At 35.0% G+C, this 14,967-nt stretch overlaps 1 long non-coding RNA gene across 2 annotated transcripts in view; it reads left to right on the forward strand.

Moving 5' to 3' along the window:
- Positions 1-14,967, forward strand: part of LOC116418598 — a 916,691-nt gene that overhangs the window by 592,200 nt on the left and 309,524 nt on the right. The window contains exon 4 of one of the 2 annotated variants that reach the window (XR_004228701.1): positions 7,237-7,529. The exons of the other annotated variant lie outside the window; for it this stretch is intronic. This is a non-coding gene — a long non-coding RNA (uncharacterized LOC116418598). The remainder of the gene's footprint in view (positions 1-7,236; positions 7,530-14,967) is intronic. 2 annotated transcript variants of the gene reach the window in all.

Raw genomic sequence — 14,967 nt, forward strand, 5'->3', positions numbered from 1 at the left:
AGCTACTAAGTGACCAACAAGTGAAGAGTGTATACAGTGTGAATATTCTGGACAAAAGGATGTTTTACATTCCTGGTAGGATAGAGTGGGATGCCTAGAGATTTGACACACGACTCAGGATGTTACTCAGAATGGCACATCATTTAAACCTTATGAGCTATTTATTTCTGGAATTTTACATTTAATATTTTCAGGCCTCAGTTGACCGCGGATAACTGAAACCATGAGAAGTGAAACCACAGATAGCAGGGGAGTGCCATATACATTTGAAAATACATTTGAAATATTCGAATTATTCACATTTTTTACCTATTTTTCCCCTGCCTTCCCACCGCCAGCCCTCCAGCAGTGACACCATCTCAGGCTTGTACCTAAGACTCATACTTCCTTTCCCACACCAGGACCAGAGGTGGTGGCATTAGCACGGGCTGGTCCTCCCACCCTACCAGCTTCCCTGCTCCCTGCTTCCTCCCTCTCTCCCCACTGGAAACATCACCCTTTTAAAACCATTTGTGATGTACAATCAATAGAATACTCATTTGCTTATTCATTAATCTGTTTTTAGAAATTTGAGCTGTTTCCATATCTTGGGTATTGTAAGTAATGCTGCAATGGACATGGGAGTGCAGATTATCTCTTGGAGATCCTGATTTCAGTTCTTTTGGGTATATACAAAGAGGTGGGATTGATGGATCATCAGCAGTAGTTCTATTTGTGAGGAACCTCCATAGTGTTTTTCATGCACCATTTTGCATTCTCACCAACAATATACAAGTATTCCAATTTCTCCACATTCTGACCAACATTTATATTTTGTTTTTGTTTTTTTCTTTGTTTTTGTAATAGCCATCCCAACAGGTGTGAGGTGATAGCTCACTGTAGTTTTGATTTGCATTTCCCTGATGATTAGTGATGCTAAGCACTTTTTCATATACTTGGTGCTCATGTTTATCGTCTTTGAAGAAATGTCTATTCCAGTCCTTTGCCTTCCTTTAGTATTTTTCAATTTATAATTGACACATAATAATTGTACATATTTATGAGGTAAAGTGTGATGTTTGAAAGCATGTATACGTTGTGTAATGATGAAATCAGGGTAATTATATCCATCACTTTAAACATCTATCATTGTACTGATAGCATTCAAAATCTTCTCGTCTAGCTAATTTGAAATATACATTACATTGTTATTTGGTATAGTCACTCTACTGTGTAATAGAACATCAGACCCTATTCCTCTCATCTTACTAACTTTGTACCGATTTACCAACCTCTCCCAGTTCCCCACTCCCTGCTACCCTCCTCAGCCTTTAATAACCACTATTTTACTCTCTGTTTTTATGAAGTTAACTTTTTTTAGATTCCACATGAGTGAGATCACATGGTATTTGTCTTTCTGTGGCTTGACTTATTTAACTTAACATAATGCCCTCCATATTCATCCATGTTCCTACAAATGACAGTATTTCATCCTATTTTATGGCTGAATAGTATTCCACCATATATTAATAATATAGATATTCCACTATATATATACACCATATATACATATATATTCCACTATATATATTCTACCATACATATACTATATATTCCACCATATATGTGTATTGAACTATATATAACATAAAACTTGAAATTTTAATAAAAGAAAATGTTTTATATACATATATACACACATACATACTATATATACATATATTCTACCATATATAGTGGGATATATCTATAGTAGAGTATGTATATATAGATATATAAGTATATAGTGGAATATATCTATGGAAGAATAGGTATATATAGATATATAAGTATATATATAGTGTGTATATATAATATATATAACATTTTCATTTATTAAAATTTCAATTTTTATGTTAGACACAGAGGGTACGTGTGCAGGTTTGTTACATGGGTGTACTGTACTCAGGTAGTGAGCATTGTACCCAGTAGGTAGTTTTTCAACCCATGCCCTCATCCCTTTCTTCCCCTCTGTTATTCCACAGTGTCTTTTGTTCCCATGTTTATGTCCATGTGGCACACAACATTTTCTTTATCCGCTCATCTGTGCATGGATACTCATGTCGGTTGATTCCATATCTTGGCTATTGTGAATAGTGCTGAAATAAATATGGGAGTGCAGATATCTCTTCGGCATACTGACTGAATGTCCTTTGAATATATACCCAGTAATGGGCTTGCTGGGTCACAGGGTAGTTCTATTTTTAAATTTTTAAGGAATCTCCACACTGTAGAGGCTGTATTAATTTACATTCCCACCAATGGTGCATAAGAGTTTACCTTTCTCCACATCCTCACCAGCATTTATTATGTCTGTCTTTTTCATAATAACCACTGAAACTGGGGGGTGGGGTGATATCTCGTTGTGGTTTCCTTCACGTTTCCCCAGTGATTAGTGATGTTGAGCATCTTTTCATATATCTGTTTACCATTTGTATATATCTTCTTCAGATAAATGTCTATTCAGGTCTTTTGTCCATTTTCAATTGCATTATTTGTTTTTTTTTATTTTGTTTTGTTTTTGTTTTTTGCTGTTATTTGAGTTATTCTGGGTATTGACCTCTTGTCAGATGCATAGTTTGCAAATACTTTATCTCGTTCCGTAGGTTATCTCTTTACTCTATTGCTTGTTTTCTTTGCTGCTTTGGCATTTTTTAACCAGGCAATTTGAGAGATTTTTGCTATTTAATTGTAGGAGTTTCTTATATCTTTTGAATATTCACCCATTGTCAGATAAATATTTTGTAAATAGTTTCTCCCATTCTTCAGGTTATCTCTTCACTCTGTTGATTTTTTTTCTATACAGAAGCATTTTAGTCTGATTTTGTCTCACTTGTCTATTTTTGCTTCTGATACTTATGCTTTTGGTGTTATATCCAAGAAACCACTGCTAATACTAGTATCAAAAATGTTTGCCTCTATGTTTTTTTCTAAGAGTTTTACAATTTTCATTATACCTCAATATAGCTGTTTTTAAAAATAGAATACTCTTTTGATGCATGCCTGATGAAAGCATTGTCACTTTGTACTGTGATCTAGATCACTGGTCACCAAACCAGTGAGCACAGGCCCAATCCAGACTGGACCTGTTTTCATAATTAAAATTTTATTGGGACTTGTTCATGCTGATTTGTTTGTATATACTCTTTGGCTAATTCTCATGCCACAGTGGCAGACGTGAGCAGTTAAGACAGAACCACATGGCTCACGAAGCCTAGAATAGTTACTATCTAGCCCTTTTCCAAAATGGATTTTTGGAGAAGATTCGAGGTTAAATAAGGGCAAGGAGATTGAAGAATTGTTTTGGGAAGAAATGTGTGTGTCTGCATGTTGTTTACCAAGAACAGACATAAAGGTTGGAAAAGTCTGTGGGGCCAAGCTCTAGAGAGCTTTGAACCTAAGATTAAGGTACTTGGATTCTATTATAAAGACAATGAGCACACACTGAAAGTTTCTGAGTAGTAAATTAACATGATCAAACATGAGATTATAAAAGAAAGAGCTTTCTGAAATATGAACAGAGAAATAAAAGTATGCTATCATCATAGTCTTGATGAGTCATGATAGAGACAGCAAGAATATTAAAGATATTTTCTAGATGGAATTGATAGAATTTGATGGCTGATTCGTTGTGAGGGTAAGAAAGGAGGAGGTGATGCTAATTTCGATACTTAAGACAGAAATATCATTAATTGAGACTATAGGACTTTTGGACATGTTGTTGAGTTTGAGGTACCTGTAAGAGTTCTACCTGAAACTGTCCATTAGGTAGCTGGAACTAGGGGTGTGGAGCACAGCCAAAATATCAGCCCTCCTATTAATGGTACTAATTATAGTACCACTGATGTCTTCATTTTAAGCCTGCATTTTGCTGTACAGATTTGATGAAGGTCACAGCAATGCATTTAATGTTAATAGCAAAATGAGAAATATAGTAAAAAGTGCAATGCTGACTCAAAAATTGCAACAGGTTGACCACGTGCAGGGATATTACCACTGCACTAAAACAAAAAATAAAGGCAAACATTGCCTTATATGTAACATTTCAATTCCTAATACTGGTTATTGTTAATTTTGTTGTTCTGTTTTGAAGGAGATGATCTATCTATCCTTCATGAATAACAATGTAAAGGGAGATTCTTGATTATACAGAGGTTAGGAAAGTAATTGGGAAGTTATTTATATTTCAAAAGCACTTCAAGTTATGATCATGTGTCCTATTTTATTCTGAGGCCAGATGTCATAATTTCTTTCTTATATCTTATTAGTGTATGCACAAAGAAAGAGCTGGTTTTGTCTTGTCTATTATTTTTTCAAGTAGCAGGTATTCAAGAAATGCTTGTTAAATGAATTAATGAAACATTTTAGTAGTTCCATAGCCAAGAAGTGCGCTGTATAGTCAACATCATACCAGTTGTTTTCAAAAATACACAAGCAGAATGATCCAGCAACTTAAGAACAATACTGGAAAAAGGCAAGTCATAAACACATATGCTATTTGGAAAATAGTATACAAGCAATATAAAATTAAATTAAAATATATAATGCATACAGTAAGTGCTATAGGATCTTAGGGAAGAGAGAGATGAGGTTGGGCTAAAAATTTTGGGGAATGCTTTATTATGGAGGTAGGATTTCAGTTTTTAAAATATGTGGAGACAAAGGTGTAGGAAGGAAAAAATATGTAGACTCTATGTCATGGAGTAAAGGCTTAGATACAACAGATACAGGAATGAGCCTATGTAGCATCTTGAATACTGAGGAACAATGTAGATCTGTGGTTTTGTCTTGCTAGCTTGACTGGCTCAGAAGTTACATATAGGAGCAGGATGTGTATGTAGTAGAGGTGGTTATGGTCAGACAGAATAAGGAAGTAGTTTATGCAGTCCTTGGAAATATATCTGAGCATTCTAAATTTTAACATAGAGCATTGAAGAGGTAATGAGAGCAGAATTTGAGGAGAGGTTCAAGAAATACTCTTGACTTTGTGGTACCTTAGACTGACTAGTGTATTAAAGCATCAAATAGGATCTTTAAATAGGACCAATACTGTATTTTTTATAAAGCAGAAAATGGCACAAATATGCTACTGTCAAATTAAAATAAATTAGGCTTAGAAAATGGGACGCATACACACGCACACAAATCCTATTCACATGTACTAAGGATTGACATGGGTACATATTTATCATGGAATGTTTTGGTGCTAAAGTATTTAAAGTGCCTGACATGGAGTAGTCACAGTAGTTGTTGGATCCTCCTCTCTTCACTCTCTGTTCCTGTGCTCTATTCCTGATTCACTCAGAATTACTGTTGTCCCTAGTAATAAATTATAGTTTTAAAATGTATCCAGTGGTTTGATTAAAGAGATACAAGTCTTCTATAATCAGCTTATTAACACTGTCTGTAACTGACACTAAGAATCTCTGTCTTGTTTTTCTTATAAACACAATGGATTCTCCTTGGTTGATAGTTCTGTGAGGACCCTTTATTCTAGTGGTTTTTAGCAACTGGTATAAATTCAGTGTCAAAAGTGCAAAGGATTTTTAAGCTCCATATAATGTTATTGTTAAAGTTTTAATTTGCATCAATTTAATTCTCTTGTCAGTTGTCACACCCTATTAAAGTTGTGCCTCATCACATGATGATTAAGCAAATTAAGTCTGAGGTACAAGATGATGTGGCTTCTTGGGAAAGGCTATCCATAGGTCCAGATTCCAGCTATTTTGAGCTCATTGATCATTAAGTTTTATATCTTCTAGGAATGCAGAATAGCACTCTCTGAATATCAAAGCTTTGTTAATGGTGTCAGCATTTTACAGCTCTCTTGAGAAACCATGAAAGCCACTATGTTTAATGATAGAAGATTTCTTTTTTTCTCCTTGGTTGTTCTTAGTGTTCTTGTGGTGTTAGTTTGCAGTATATTCATTTGCATTAACCTTTCCACCCTTACAGAATAATTCTTTAAGACCTAAGTCAGATCATGGCATTCCTCAAATCCATCCAGTGACTTGCCCCTTGTCTCAGTAAGGGTACTTAAAATGACCTATAAGGCTCCGCATGATTTAGTCTCTCACTTCCATTCTGACTCCATCATCTATTTCTGTCATCTTCCCTCATACTAATGTAGTTACACTGGGCTTAATATCCTTTGAAAATGGCCAGGTATCCTTCTGTCTCTGAGCCTTTGCACTTGCCCCATCCAACTACCTGAAATGTTTTACTCCTAGCTGTTCAAACGACTTACACACACTGCCTCACTTCCTTCCATCCTTTACTCAGGCATCATCTTCTCATTGACAATTGCTCTGAACACATATCTACAATTGCATCTTCCAATCCTTGACACTTCCTGCCTCTCTTTCTTGCTTTATTTTTCTTCTAATCCTTGATCACTGTCTTACAGGCTATATGTTTTACCAATGTATTTTCTGCCTCTCTTCAATTAGAATACAAACTCCATGAGAGAAGAGACTTTTGTCTATCTTGTTCACTTCTAAATACATAATCTCCATAACAGTACTTGATACAAAGTGGGATCTCAATAAATATTTGCTGAATGAATGAAAGAATTTTAATTTACTCTGTCTGTATACATTTTACTGTATACAACTCTTTCTTCCCTCTCTCCATCTTCCCTCCCTTCTCTCTTTCTAAGTGGGTCTGTAGAACAAATAGGTCCTGAGGTCCTCCTGAGTTTTGTCAAGGTTATCAATTTCCCATGGACTCTCAGAGATAACCCAAATGAAATGACAACTGTGTTGATTAAGCCAGAGGGAATTCCCTACCCTGGTCTTGTAGATGTCTGGTTTTAGAAGGACGGATGCTATGGATTTTCTTAAGTAAAGGCATTGTCAGTTTTTTTGGAGTATGTATGAGGTCAGTCCACTACTTGTGTACAAAGTGTAGGGTCTCATGACCTGTCCATTTATTCATCATTGTATCTCCAATGCTTTGTAGAAAGTCTGAAAGTTACCAAGTATTTTTAAAGTATTTGATGAAAGAAAGCTAAGATCATTCATTCTTCTTATTCCGACAGACCTATCAATCTTCTATGCAAGATTACCTTCCTCACCTGAAACAAACAGAATGGGAGTGGTTGGCAGCCATGTTGAAATTCCATCCTTGGTATTTACTTTGAGCAAGTAGTCAAGGAGTACAACTAACTCCCTGTGACGGTGTAAAATGCCCCCTCCCACACTTTTTTTTAAAGATGAGGTCTCCCTCTATTGCCTAGGCTGAGTGTAGTGGTGTGATCTCAGCTCACTGCAATCTCCAGATGCCGGGTTCAAGTGATTCTTCTGCCTCAGCCTCCTGAATAGCTAGGATTACCACGCCCATCTAACTTTTGTATTTTTAGTGGAGACGGGGTTTCACCATGTTGTCCAGGCTGGTCTCGAATGCCTGACCCCAAGTGATCCACCCACCTTGGCCTCCCAAAGTGCTGGGATTACAGGCGTGAGCCACTATGCCCGGCCAAAACGGCCCCTCTCTGTGGAGACCTACCAAAGGTAAGGAAGTAAAACAAGCCATCTTTGAAACTTTAACAATTCTTTGAATGTCAAGTATAATAACCCCAGACAGGATGTGGAATGTAATAAGATCTATAACTATGAGAGCTAATTAGATATGCCAGACCATGTAACTTTATTTCATAAGCCAGAAAGTTTTAATGGGCCTTTTCATTTCCCTTGTGTGTGGCCTCCTTCCTTCCAACACAGGTTGTTGTCCAAAACTCTCTGGTCATTGATAATTACCTGTTTGCCTCAGGCAAGAGGTTCTGACTGTCAGTCCAAAAGCAGCCTTGGGCAAAATAATTCACAGCTATATTTACTAAAAATTATTTCACCAGTGCATTTCTTCACTTCTCATAATCATACTTGCCTTGATTTTTTTAAGATTGTTCATTGCTTGGAGTTGTTTGATTCTATCCATCCCTCTGTATTTTGAGATTTTTGACTTGTTAGACTCTCTGGGTCCCATGGGTCTGCATCTATTCTTACTTAACCTAGGGAATCAATACTCCAATATTTTTCAAGATCATGGAATTAAAAATTTATTAGCCTGAATTAGGGGAACATCTCATCTAACCTTCAGCTTTTTGAAACTTATTGAATGACTGCATACATACTATATCACGATTTGTTCCAAAAGGAGTTTTAGGCATCCGATAAAATGAAAAGGTATGAAAACATAATATGTTGAAAATAAGTGATAGACATTTGAGAAGATAGACTAGAAAGTGAATATTTGCCTCACATCCTTCTTTATTTCTTTCTGAAATAAGAGAATAAATTTATCAAAAAGGAATACATCTATAACGGGGAAGAAACTGGGAGAGGATATCACCAACAAATGAGATTTTTGTTTTTTCAAGTTTCCATGAAAATAACTTAATTGAATAGAGTTCAGAGGACACTTATACAGGGGCACCTAAAAGGAGATAAGAATAATCAGAATATCATTAAGATCTGTTGGCAACATTGCATGTATACTAGAATATGATGAAGCAGTGCCTTCAAAATCATAACATATGTTTCCATACCGAGAAAAATTACAAATCAAATGTGAGGACAGAATTAAAAACATGCAAGAGTTCATAAGTGTTACCACCCACACACCTTTTCTTAGAAAGTTATTTGAGGATGTGCTTTTCTGAAAAAGAAAAAAGGTAAGCCAAGGAGGAAGAATACATGGGAACTGGGAAACTGTGGATCCAACTCAAGAGAGTGCTGGAGCAATGTTTGGATCTAATATGTAGAAACTCTGGAAGGAAAGTTTCTGGGTAGTGGGATGAGGGATAGGAGAAACTGATAGAATAGAATGTATGATTGAGTACTTTGGGGAAAAAAGGGAAGGGCTGATAAAGGAAAATCATGTGAAAAAGAAAGGTTATTTAGGACTCCAAGAAAAAAAAAAACAGAAAAGCTGTTTAGAAAGTCATGGTCTAACTATGAAATCAATTAAATTATAATATGATATTCAACAGTTAAAAAGTATAAGAAGACTTACACTGGATGCTATAATAGAACCATTCCCCTTCATGTGGCTCAAGGATCACAGCCTTGTGCTCAAGGTGAAGGAAATACAATCCCAAGGTAGAACTTGACCTGCACAGAAAGTGTTGACATCATCTTGATAATGAAATTGCTATTTATTGATTTTGAAGTTTTATAATCATCCTATCAAAAATACTTGAAATATTGACATTGATTGAGAACAGAATTTAAATGTAAACTACTTGATAAAATAAATGTATATAATTCAAATTAGCTAAGGCTAGGACATGAGTGGAGGGTAGTTGGAAACATGGAAGAAATGGTCCGTGTGCTAATAGCCTCAAAGTACAGAGGGAGCCAAGAGACACTGATGGAAGTTAGCAGAACAAGGAATTTAATGTATTGTTTAAGGTAACATATGTAATTAATAGAAGAAATAAGTCTAATAATATGTATATCAAAAATTCGGAGGAGAAAAGAGAAAGGATAAAATTAGTAAACTAAATCTACACCTTTCCTAGAGAAGAAAAATAGAAGTATGTGTATATTATTTAGAGATGTGCAGATTATCATCATAAATTCTGTGAGGAGAAACACTCAAAATAAGTTGTTTTAGGGAAATGGTACTTGGATGTAGAGTTAAGGAGTGGAAATCTATTGCTATCATGGTTTTTCGGTTTCTTTTATTTGTTACCATGTGTATCCTTCTGATTTAAAAAATAAATTCAGTGCTTCTGGCATTATGGAAAAGTAAGTGCTCTTGAGACTGCAGAGTAGTTAAAATTGGGATAGAACACACACTACTGGGTTTAAAGGAGGTAGGCAAGTATCCCCAGAAGCCCTATAACCCCCCAACAGGTTTTGGGTATAAGCTAGGAATATGGAGTGGAAGAAAGATGAGAAAGGGAGATTTCCTGAGTATGAATGACTATAGTAGCAATGTCTGTGTTGGTACAAATGAGCTTTGATCTAGAGCTGAGAATGGAGAAACTGAATGTGGGACTCTGAACTAAACTGGGACTTTAAGGGAAGTAAAAATGGATCCTAGGAAGTGGGCATTGGCCATTAGCAGAAGCAGAAGCAAAGCCTTCATGAGGTAATCTTCCTTCATTGAGACAGCACTCTCATACATTCTCCTCAAGCAATGACTTCACAAACAGCACACACACACACACACACACACACACACAGAGCAATGAGAAAAAATCAGCAGAAACAACCAGAACACATTATGACTCCCATAACTATTGATATAGAGATTGTAACACATGTAATATAAAACTATTGTGTTTGAAATGAATTTTTAAAAGAAAGCAATTGTCAATAATAAGAGGCCATTAGTAATAGACTAGAAATTTTGGTGAGTTTAGAAGTTGTAGAAATTAAAATGTAACTAGTAGAATAGAAATGTGATAATATTTTCATAAAATAGGGTACTATTTAGTTATGAAAATGAATGAACTACAGCTACTTCACCAAGTTGCCTTCTTGCATTCTTTCTATTCATTCCTTTTGGGATTCTCACCAGGATGTGAAATTTTCAGAAGTCATGGGAAATGTGAACAGATATAGAAAACACAATGAATTCCAAGCATGATAAACCAGAAAATGCTAACGCAAAGGCACATTGTAGAGAACCTACAGAACATCAAAGACAAAGATATAGTAAAAGTAATCTCCAAAAAATAAAGGCATTTGATTATCATCATAAACTGTGAAACTTACACTCAAAGAAACCTCTAGGGGATGTTGAAAGAGAAGGAAAACAGTTTTTAAGCACAATAAATAGAAATAAAAAAGTAAGTTACAGTAATGGAAACAAATCCTGATACATAGTAAGTGATTATAAATGGACTAAACGTACCAATTAAAAACAGAAGTTACTATATTGGATAAACATGGAGAAATTACAACCATCACTAGGTCTTTTTGAAAGATGCACCTAAAGCATGAGCAAAGAAGTAAAAAAAACTAAAGTATGAGGCAAAAATATGCTAGGTAAATACTGACTAAAAGGAAAAGTATATTGTTATATAAATATCTGACCCAACACACTTTAAGACAACAAAAAAGCCTATTAAAATGAAGAGGGTCACTACATAAAGTTGAAAAAATTAAACTCATCAGGAAGATAACATAATTCTAAACTTGCATGAACATAACAAATATGTCAAAATTGATAAGGCAAAAGGTTGACACAATTATATGGGGAAATTGATACATTCACCATTGTATACTTAGTGGAAAATTTTAACACACCTTTTCTTAATAGGTCAAGAGTAAAGAAAAATCAATGTAAAGAAACAAAAACAAGAAAACTAGAAACAACCCAAATATCCATTTTACAGTAAAGTAGAGAAGAGAAAAAAGATATCTTTATAAAACAGAATACCATACAGCAATGACAGCTCTGGAAATAAATGACCTATAGCCATATCAACAGTATATGTAAATCTCACAGACATAATGATGAGCAAAACAAGCACAAAAGAGTCTATACTGTATGATTTCATTATATAAAGTGCAAAGACTATAGTATAAGAAGTCAGTTTTTAAATCTAACAATCAGATCTTTGTCAGTCTGCAATGGGGACAGGAGAGCTTTCCCTTCCACAAATCAAGACTTATTATAAAGCTGTTTTAAGTAAGACAATGTGGTAGTAAAATGTGCGAAAACAAATTGACCATACATGTATTGAAACATTACATTGTACCCCATAAATATATACAATGATTATTTGTCAATTAAACATAAAACTTTTAAAAACCAAATTGGCCAATGAATTAGAATAAAGACCCAAGAAATGTGAATGCATATATAGAACTTTGATATATGACAGAGGTGGTCTTGCTTATAACTGGGCAATAGAAGGACTTGTTAGCAAATGGTACTGGGAGAAAATGGTTGTCCATGTGGAAAATGTAAAGCAATTAGATACTTACTTAAATCGCAACGTTCATAAAAACTAATTGCAGAAGCATTGAAGGCTCTAATGTGAAATGCAAAACATTAAACATTGAAGAAAATATAGAATAACCTTTATGACCTTTGTGCAGGGACAGTTTTTTAAGACAGAAAAAAGATCTGAGTATAAGATCTTGGACTGCTCTGTAGTTAAGTATCACTGTTCATCAAAAACAAACTAGAAAAAGAGGGGAAATGAAGCCACCAACTGGGAGAAGCTATTTGTAAAGCAAATAACAAAGGATTAGTGACCAGAACAGGTAAGAAATATAACTGAGTAAGAAAAAGATGAACAACCCGACAGGAAATTGGGGTAAATACATAAAACAGGCACTTCACAGACAATGAAATATCTATAGACGATAAACAATGAAAAGATTCACAAGTCTTTTACTAATGCAAATACAAAATAAGAATAAAATTATATAGCACCACGCACCCACCAGAATGGCAAAAAATTAAGAGGGTAGACAGAGGAAGTATATCAGCGGGAGCAGTTACACTCCACTGGAGGGAGCGTAAATTAAAACTGGGGAAAAGAACTTGTCATTGTCTCTCAAAGCAGAACATGCACATACTCTATGACCAAACAATTTCGTGTCTAGGAATGTCAGAGAAATTCTTGGATGTTTTTATCAGAAGATCTAAATAAGAATTTTCATAGGCCATTTGTATATTTCATAGGCTATTTGTAACAGTCTCACACTAGAAACAATCCAATCCAAATGTTTAGCGATTGGAGAACAGAGGAATATACGTATAAAACATAACATACCTGTGCCTTCAAATATATATTTTTTTCACATAATGGATTATTATCCAGTAGTGAAAAATAAGTGAGCATAACTACACACAGAAACACGGATTAATCTTAGAAACATAATGTTGGGTACACAAAAATACCAAGTCTCAACAGACATATATGGTATGATAGAAAATAACTTTAAAAAAGAAAAACTGAGAAATGTGTTGTTTAGACTTACATAAATATGTGATAAAACAATTTCAAAAAAACAAGGGAATGATAAAATTCAGGATAGTAGTTATAGGGAGGTGTGTCTGTGGAAAAGCACATAGGTAGATGCAAGGTATGGGCAATGATCTATTCTTTGGATGTTAACTATACTGTTATGCTTTATGATTTGCATATATGTTGCATTGCATATATCATTTTGTATTAACATTACCAAGAGAAAATGAAAAAGCACAATTCCAAGAAACAGTGGCAGAAAACAAAGCAACAGGAAACTGAAGGGTTGCAATATAAAATAGAGCCAGGGATGAGATTAGAATCTCAAATTACAGGAAGTCCTATACAGTTGCTAGGAGTAGAACATAAATTTGGACATAAGCTTCTTAGCAACTCAGGAAACAGGAGAATAATTGATTACATGGGTCATGAGATTCATAAAACCAAATTTTAAAAGAGAAACAACTATTCCTGCTACAGCACATCTATTGTTGACTTTGGAACTCAAGAGCTACTTCAATCCAAAAACTAAACTATATAAAGCTATAAAAATAAACATATCCCTAAGAGCCCGACTCCTAGCACATATTTCTCTAATTTCTCTGATTAGTCACACAGTCAGTCTTTAGGCAGCTCCAGGCTGCAGAGCCTCAGAAGGAAGAATGTGGTGGGGCTTAGGAGAAAACAGATCCTGTCTTTTCTGGCTGCACTCTCAAGTCCCTCCTCTCCTCTCAGTTAATATTCCAGAAATCTCGTGCACCTGTGAAATGGCTTAGCCAAGTCCATGGTAATAGAATTGATATGCAACTCCCCTGGATTTGTCGACTGTCCCAGATAGCAGGAGGAAGACATGGGGATGTGAGGGTGGTGATTGCTTTTGTTTTATCCCTCTGTTTTTAAAAAGTGCCACCAAAGGCAAAATGTGACTTGGTATAATAAGAATTATTTTTTATGCAGTTGGTCATTGAAACAATTATTTCTAGAGGAAATCTTTATGGATAGTTTGAATATCATTTCATAGTATATAATATATAATGTACGTGTATTTAGTGCTAATCAGTTGCTATTTGATGCTGGCCTTTACTTTTGTGAAGAATATAGAAATATGAGATTTGAGAAAAATTCCACGTCAACCCGCTTCACACACACAAACACATGCACACACAAGACTATATATTGTGTAAAGTGAAAAATCCCCTTGCATGGTATCCATAACCTTTTACACCCTAGCCCCAACCCATTTCTCTAACATCTCATGCCATCCTCTTGAGTGTTTTCTAAGCTCTCCTATACCCGAATTTTTACTCTCCCAGTAAAATTTCACTCCTTTCTTGCTAGGGCAGCCTCTCCACTTCTGACCTGGTATTGCCCTATTATCCCCATCTTGTACATTCCTGTCTCCTTCAAACCTCAGTTCCAATTTTGGCTTCCTCATTCTCTACAGACCAAGGCCAATTTTTTTTTTTTTTTCTATTATGGTCCCAATAACATCTTACATACTTCTATTTCTTTTCTGTCTCTCTTCCTATGTCTGAAGTTGATTCTCCACTTCAGTCTTAGACTCAGTGAAATGATGGGCAGACATTTGTGTGTGGCTACATGAATACCCTCTAACAATGGATTGTTATTTATTAATACTGGTCACTACATCTGTTTATTGCTTTACATTTTTTCAGAGTGTTTTGATTTCCATTAGCCATTTTAGCATCATCATATTTCTGGGAGGAGATATTATTACTGCTGTTTTGCAAACGAAGAATCAGGTGTATATATGTGAGTTGTCTAAGAATGAAAACAGTAATTTTACAGTATCTAGCAAAAAGAAATATTGACCACCAACCTCACTTCTAGAAATCAGTCTCAAGGCAGGCGTCACAAAAATAAATGATCCAAGTAAACAGCTATTAATTACAATAGTTTAATTAAAAAGATACTGGAAATAATATAATTTTTTTTATTATACTTTAAGTTCTAGGGTACATGTGCATAACGTGCAGGTTTGTTACATATGTATA

Source organism: Piliocolobus tephrosceles, chromosome Y, assembly GCF_002776525.5.
Source record: "Piliocolobus tephrosceles isolate RC106 chromosome Y, ASM277652v3, whole genome shotgun sequence".
NCBI classification, from domain to species: domain Eukaryota; kingdom Metazoa; phylum Chordata; class Mammalia; order Primates; family Cercopithecidae; genus Piliocolobus; species Piliocolobus tephrosceles.